The sequence below is a fragment of the Mustela nigripes genome, chromosome 4 (genome assembly GCF_022355385.1).
Source record: "Mustela nigripes isolate SB6536 chromosome 4, MUSNIG.SB6536, whole genome shotgun sequence".
Lineage (NCBI taxonomy): Eukaryota > Metazoa > Chordata > Mammalia > Carnivora > Mustelidae > Mustela > Mustela nigripes.
The window spans coordinates 46,318,931-46,326,286 of NC_081560.1; the positions used below are offsets into that span (position 1 = coordinate 46,318,931).

A 7,356-nucleotide genomic window follows, 5' to 3' on the forward strand; every position below is an offset into this window, starting at 1 on the left:
TGTGACAAGGCAAAACTCGCCTAAAGATAACTTCATGATGCAGAATCATGCTTGATGGCACTTGGTTAAGCATATTCACCCAGAGACACCTCTTTGGTTGCCCCACTTAACCCACGCTCTTTACACCAAAACTTTATAATTCCAGGAATAAGGCAAACATCCAACACTGCAATAGGAAACAGGCTGGTAAAACAAACACATTTCTACTTCTCTAAGGTCTGAATTTTAGGCAGAAATATAAAATCACTAGAAGACCACACATTAGAATAAGGTCTCTCTCTAGAAACAATGTTACTATACTTTAAAGTGTCAAATACTGTCTGCCCCAAATTTAATGTATATTTACAACACATTGGCTTGAAAACAACTTTTCTTCCTCTGCTGAGTTATTTCTGTAGAGTGTGTGCTTTTTTTGTTGTTTTTGTGTCTACTTAAGAGTTAAGGAAAGTGTCTTTATAAATTCTAGGATGTAGGAAAGTTGACTGATTCCTGGTGAAAATTCTACTATGTGTTCTCCTCTAGAGTTAATTATATTTTGGTTTCTCATACCTTTGCTAGGTTAAATTATTCAGTGGTGTGTGTGTGTTTGAGTAACCACAAAATCACAACCTGTTCTATACGGTTTCTGAACAATAAATCTAAAAAGAGTGTTGGCAGGCTAGGCCAGCTGGCTTTCTCCTGTTTCTAAAACTGTATGTTCTTAGACACACACGCTTCCTCCATTCCTTCTGCTGCTGGCTAACTTCAGACAAAATCTGTGACAAAATCTCATACACACAATTATATGAAAACAACAGAGACTCCTGGAAAGGAACAAAAAGGGGGCAGGGCAGGAAGCCAAACTTCAAGTCTCGTGCCTTTGCTTCAGGTGATCGAAAATTGTCTGTTTACGGTGGTAGGTACAGAATTTGAAGTCTGTGTACTCGGGTTCTTAACCCTGGCTCCTCCCGGTAAGGCATAAATGGGCTTTTAAAAGTGTATGACTTTTTATTTGCTCATCCGTAAAACTGGCAGAATAACAGTATCTCCCTTAAAGAACTGTGACTTCCCTGAGGTGATGTTCATACAGGCATTTGGTAAAGCCCTCTGCAGTGTACGTTTCCTTTCCTGTTATTTCTCAACTTTCTTTTGTTCTCCGTCCCCCCTCCCCCCCTTTTTTTGTGGTTTTTAAATGTACCTCTAAAATGCACTGCCTGGAAAACTGGACTAATCTGTGTGCTACCACAGTGAGTGGATTTTTAGCATTAAATTTTTATTTACTTTTTTATCAAGGTAACGCATAAGTCAAGTGCACAAATCTCAAGGGAATGACTTCATAAATATCTATAGGTATACACCTGTGGATCACTGGTAAGGCAAGGGAAGGAGGATTTCCAACACCCCAGAAAGCCCACTCATGCCCTGTCCTGGTCATTACAAGGCCCAGAGGCAACCCCACTTCTAACCTGTATTGCCATCATTAGCTTTGCCTAAAGTTACGAAAATAAACAAACAAAAACCAGCTCAGGGAAGGTTGGGGTCCCAGTGATGACTACTATGTCTGACCAAAAGAAATATATTTCCAACCCGCCTTCTGAAACGATAAAAGATTTTGATAATAAGGACAGGGGTATTAACTAAATCACACAGGTCATGTAGAACAAGGGCCTCATTTTGTAGCTAATGACACTCCTGGAGGCGAAGTGACAGCCCAACTTCCTGCTACAAAGTAACTCTGCTTCCAAATACAAAAACATCCCGAATATGAGGGATGCTGCCGGGGCATCCCAGCGAGCCGGGAACAGCTCTCGGGGGCCTCTCCCGGTAGAACTTTCCAGGGAGCAGCGTACACTCGGTCCCCACGCGGCTCCAGCTCCCGCTGCAGGCACACCCACGCGGCTGGCAAGCCACGCTCAGAAGGCACTGTTCCTGCGAGGCTGTGCCTGCCTGCCCACAGGGCAGGGCTTGTCCCTCACACGGGCTTTCCAAGTGCCGGCTCCCGCAACCCTGCTCCCCTCCGCCTCTGGGGGCTTGGGGGGAGAGGCAGTCTCTGCCACCTTCTCTGACTCCTTCAGGGGACTTTAAAGCCCACGTGGGGCCAATTCTAAATCTCTGGAGCACAGCCAGTTTAGTGATCTTGGGGCCTGGAGATGAGCACTGGGAGGGGAGTCCTGAGACCTGTCAGGTCCCAGCTAGGTCGCCACGCACGAGCCGTGTGACCTTGGGCAAGTCACTTTACACCTCCGGGACTGGCTTCTGTATCCCCAAAGCCATCTCCAGCCCTGCCATGTCCTTAGTGCTTCTTTACTTCGCCCCAGCTCTTCCTGAGTCTGCCCCCTCCTCACCGAGACCCCAGCCTTTTGTTCGGGGGTGGGGCAAGCGGGAAAGAGAGAAAGGGAGAGCTCGGTGAAGCCCAGGCCAGGCAGCCTGGGCGCGCCAGGGGCCGCTCACTGGACAGTCGGGTCAGGAGAAGTCACCAGGCAACCCCACGGTGACCTCGTTCCTTCCGCGGTCCCGTTACGGCCGGGCTCGGAGGGCGCTACCCGGAGGGCGGCGGGCGGCTGGGGGGCGGGGATTCCCGGGCACACGAGCGCGCGCGCGCGGCAACACTATCCGGTCCACTCCGTACCGGGACCGGCTCGAGCGGCCGCTGCCCCAGCACGTCACCCCACCATCCCCAGCCCGGTACGGACCCGGACGCGGTCGCGCACCGCTACCTGCAGCTAGGTAGGACTCAGGCTCCGGACGACGTCCCTGCCGCCGCCTCCAGGCTCGGGGCTCTGTCCCGCAGCTCGAGTGCTCCAGGCGCCGCCGCCGCCGAGGCCACGCTGCGCTCGGTGCCGCTGCGCTCGGTGCCACTGAGCTCGGTGTCACTGCGCTCGGTGCGCCCAGCTCCCTTGCAGCCGCCTGCTCTGGGGCTGCCGGGACGCGGAGGCGGGGCCCTCGCCCCACCTGCTCCGCGGGCTCCTGCCCCTGTCGCCGCCGCCCAGCGCGCTAGGACGCGGCCGGGCGGGCGGGGCGGCTCTGGAGGCCGGGGGCGGGTCCCAGCGGCAGGGGCGCGCCTCTCCTGGTGCGCGTCCAGAGTCCCAGCCGCGGAGAGAGGGGGCCTAAGGCCCCGCCACGCTGGGGACATGCCACTGCTCCACCAATTCACTCCAAGACATCTGGAACCCTTCTTATGCTCCAGGAGGAATAATAAGCTGTGGTGACAAAAGAGAGAACAAAAATCACCTTCTGCCCTCTCAGAGTTCACGGTCTAGAAAGGGAAACTAATGGGCAAGTACAGTCCAGAACCAAGAGGGTGTGGTCGTGGAGGTGGTGCCAATCCAGGCTTGGGGGAGGTCAGTGAAATCTTCTTCAGGAGGTGATGCCCAAGAGACATCATCTAACTGAAAAATGAGCATGAATTAGCCAGGTGAAGGAGGTCCTGGGGAGGTAGACTGTCCCAGGAGGAGCCTAAGGGGAAAGGAAGTGGACTGTGTTTGGAAACTGAAATGTGTGAGCCGGAAGAACTTGGTGCGGCCAGCACACGCCCATCATACTTCATGTTCAGGCCCCCTGGAAGATGCAGAAAGTTTGTGTCTAAGGCTGGGTGTGTCCCTTTAGGTGCAGTGCTCCTTTGGTGAGGATCTCCTACCTCCCAATGTCCTGGACCTTCCTACTGGTGGAGGAGCAAAGAGGATACTCACGGACTCTTCCGCTCAGCCCTGCAGTGTTTGAACATCTGCTAGAAGCCAGCCCTCTGCAGGGTCTTTGAGGTATGCTGGTGAGGGAGGCAGGGTCTCTAACACTAAGGGAACTATTGGGCTGGAGCAGAGAAGAGACCTGTGCTCAGGGTTGTGCCAAGGCCACGTATGAAGTGCAGGGGAACACAGGGAAAGAAGCAGTTAATACCAGCAGGAAGGATCTCACACATGGGTTGCAACCCGTCTTCAGGTTCAGATTGTGTAGGAGCTGCTGTCAAAGTATGTTCCCACGCAGCCCTTAGCTGGTTTCTTAATTACCCATGTTCATAGCAAGGATAAATAATTCACTCCGGATGTCTTTCACTCCTGGGTTGTCAAGAACATGGATTTCCGTTGGATTTAGGTGAAAAAGGGCATATGTGTAGTCAGTGGAAAACAGTGACGTACTTGCTTCCTGCCTATTTGTGCTGTGTTCCTCCTGCCTTTCTTCCTTTTGAAGCCATAAAATGATCATGGGTATGAAATGTGAAAAACTTTGCTCAACCTAAAATTCAAAAACAATTTTGTTCAGGTGAACACTACTTAAAAAAAAAAATCCCTGAAACATAACCAGACAAGACACTCTCCTCCAAATCCCTAATGCTTATTCTCATTGAACACATAACAACTAGAATTCTAATCTTTCAAAAAAGGAAGAAAAGATAAATTACCAGAGAAGACATTTCCATAAGGCCAGAGAGCTCCCATCAGGGCTTCGGCTGAGCGGCCCAAGCAGGAGTTAGTTGAATGGATAGGCTGCTGGCTCTGTCATTCCATTTTCCATGTTCCTCATGGCTGAACACAAATGGGATGTCTAGGGATGCTGTAACCAGGTGACAACCAAGAGACAGTGAACATGAAGCCACAAGACCAATATGACTAGGATGACTGAGTGAAAAAGAGCCTGGCATTGTTGGGCATTCCAGGCAATGCCAGCAACAGCCCCTCACTGAACATCTTGCCATGTGAGAAAAATAGTCCCCATTTGTTTAAGCCACTAGGCTGGGTTTTCTGTTCCTTGCAGCCAAACGGACTCCTAATGGTTATAGTGACCTGGTGACGGGCAAATGTCTCTTCTCCCATAGCTCGCAAATGTCTGAAAAAGCTCACTTTCATACCCTCTACTTGTAAACATGTATTTCCAGCTGCTATGACTTCCTGAGCTCGTCAGGAGAAAGGTGCTAGAGAAATCATAAATGTTTTATACATGTTTCCACATCAATTCTTCAAGTGTTTATGAGCAGCTATTAGATGGTGATAATGTACTGGTTCTTGGGGTGCAAAGATGAATTCACAGCTTTGCCTCCAGGGAGCAAACAGCTTAGAGGAGGACATGAGCTTGCAAATAGAGTTTTACAGTTCCTTACCAGAGAGGAGATTGCCTTGGACAGAGAGGTAATACAGGAGAAGAAATGATGAGCTCTGTGTGGTGTGGGGAAGGAAGGAGATAGCGTACCTGAGCTGGGCTTCCATGGGGACTGGAGTTTTCCCTGTCAGAAATTGGAGAAGGGAGGCCACTTCAGAGAGAGAATGTCTGACAGAGCTCCGCAGTTCGGGAGCCTCCAATTCCACATGTCTGAGACCACACTCAGGGTCTTCCTCCCAAACCTATCCTGTTCTCCGTGTTGCCCATCTGCCCACATGACCACCTGGCCCACCCAGTAACTTCCTCAGCTGCCTTTCCCTCATTACTCCTTCCCAAGATGGATTTCGTCTCTTGGGTCTGGCTGGTTTTTCCTCTCCCCAGTGCTCCCATAAGCAGCTTCCCAGCTGATCACTGTGCAGCACTCTGTTTCTCTCTTCCAGACTTTTCCACAGTGTGGCCAGAGAGATCGTATTGAAACCCAAAGCTGATCTTATTAACCCCCATTATATGTAGTTTAGTGACTTCCCTTTGCTTGGATCGTAACAACAAAGATCCTGAGCTTTTTTGGAAAGCCCTCACTGTCTCCAGCATGACTTGCTCAGGCCTCTCCCCCGACCTCTTTTCTATAGGCATGCAGGCCTGCTTTCAGATCCTTGAGCAGGGAACATTCTTTCTTGTCACAGGCCCTATACATATGCTGTTTATTCTTTGTAGAGAACATCACCCAAATGAACTCCTCTTCATTTCTCAGAGCTCAACCAAACTTCTCCGAGGTCTTGACTAGGTCAACTTCTCCTATTATAAGCTCTCATGATCCTGTGTAACTTTCTTTTGCAGCATTCATTACAGTTTTAACGATGCCATTAAACAGCCATACTGTCCCAAAAGGCGACAAGGAGATAGTTCACTATCTTGGATGCAGTTAAATTCCTTCATACTGCCTCCACAAACTCTGCTGTTCCAGAGGGTGCTGCAAACACAAAAAGGCTGAGATATACCATCCTCATTTGTGGAGTGAAAGAGAGGAAGGTCAAGGTGTATACTGAGCAGGCAGAGAAAGAGGAGCCAGCCCACAAAGGAGATGGGGGGAGAAGGGAGAGGGCAGGGAAGGAGCCCAGAGCAAGAGGCCACAGAAACCAGGCAGAGAGAAGACATGGTCAGAAGTACATACTGCATGGAAGTCACATTCAAGGGCCAAAACATGTGACAAGGGGGGCGGTCATGAGTTACCCTCGTAACTACAAGTTCAGTGCACTGGTCCTAGAGGGAAGCCTGATTTAGTGGACTGAAATACAGAAAAAACTGGAGAAGTGTAGACCACACTTCTCCAGTTTTTTCCAGAAATCTTGAGCAAGAAGAGGAGGAGAGAGATGGGATCATACCTACAAGAGGAGAAAGAGTCAGGGAGGGTAGAGACCCTACCATGTTGTAGGTTAAAAGAACCAGTAGAGAAAAGGGTCTCGAGATTTAGGAAAGAGAGGGAATTGGAAATGGAGCCAGGAATTCTCTGAAATACTTTCTCAGACCTAATCTTTGAGAAACTGAGAAGGGATTTGCTGAACAATATTTCGCAAAGTTTTCAAAACTATTGATCCCTCTAAGTAAATATATAAAATAACATAAAAAAGTCTTCATCTCAGAGAGATGAACGTGGATTCAAGGTTGCATCAACTATCTGTATGATGTTCACTAGCTTGTCAGATACCCCAAATATTAATTCTTATTAATTAATTAAATCTTATTAATTAATACTGCAAAACAAGTATAATAATTTCTGCCATGCTTCAGAGTCATTATCAGAATACCAAGAGGTGAAGTCTATGAGATTCATAAAATTGAAAGCACTTTGTTTCACTACTAAGGGCCACAGGAATGGAAGGAACTTTGCTCTTTACCTGTACCACATCTGAAATTAATCTGCCCTTATTGGAAACACCAACAAGAAGAAATTATTATTTAAAATGAACGATGTTACTGATAACTGTTCTTAGTTTTACAAACTCTCCCATGATATTTGAGTAGTTCCCTCTATCCCAGCTTACATCCCTGTACACTGTGGGTGAGGGGGGCAGTCAATGTGGTGTAGGAGGGGCGTGATGGAGTCCCTGTGAGTCCCCTCCTCACTTCCTTCTGGGTCTGTCACACTGCTAAGAAGATTAGCTTTTCTTCACCTCTTGTTTCTTGACTCTTCCATAGCCAGGATGGTCCATTATCTACAAGGCAAACTCCACTTTCAGCTTCTTTGTTGAAATTGTCATTCAGGTTCCAGTGGTTACAATGTACCAA

At 48.6% G+C, this 7,356-nt stretch overlaps 1 protein-coding gene across 1 annotated transcript in view; it reads right to left on the reverse strand.

The window, feature by feature from the left end:
* The window catches only part of WIPF3 (WAS/WASL interacting protein family member 3), a 77,041-nt gene extending 74,098 nt beyond the window's left edge, over positions 1 to 2,943 (reverse strand). The window contains exon 1 of the mRNA XM_059397517.1: positions 2,697 to 2,943. The gene's annotated coding sequence lies outside the window, so the exon portion shown is untranslated. The remainder of the gene's footprint in view (positions 1 to 2,696) is intronic.
* Positions 2,944 to 7,356: the final 4,413 nt, after the last annotated feature.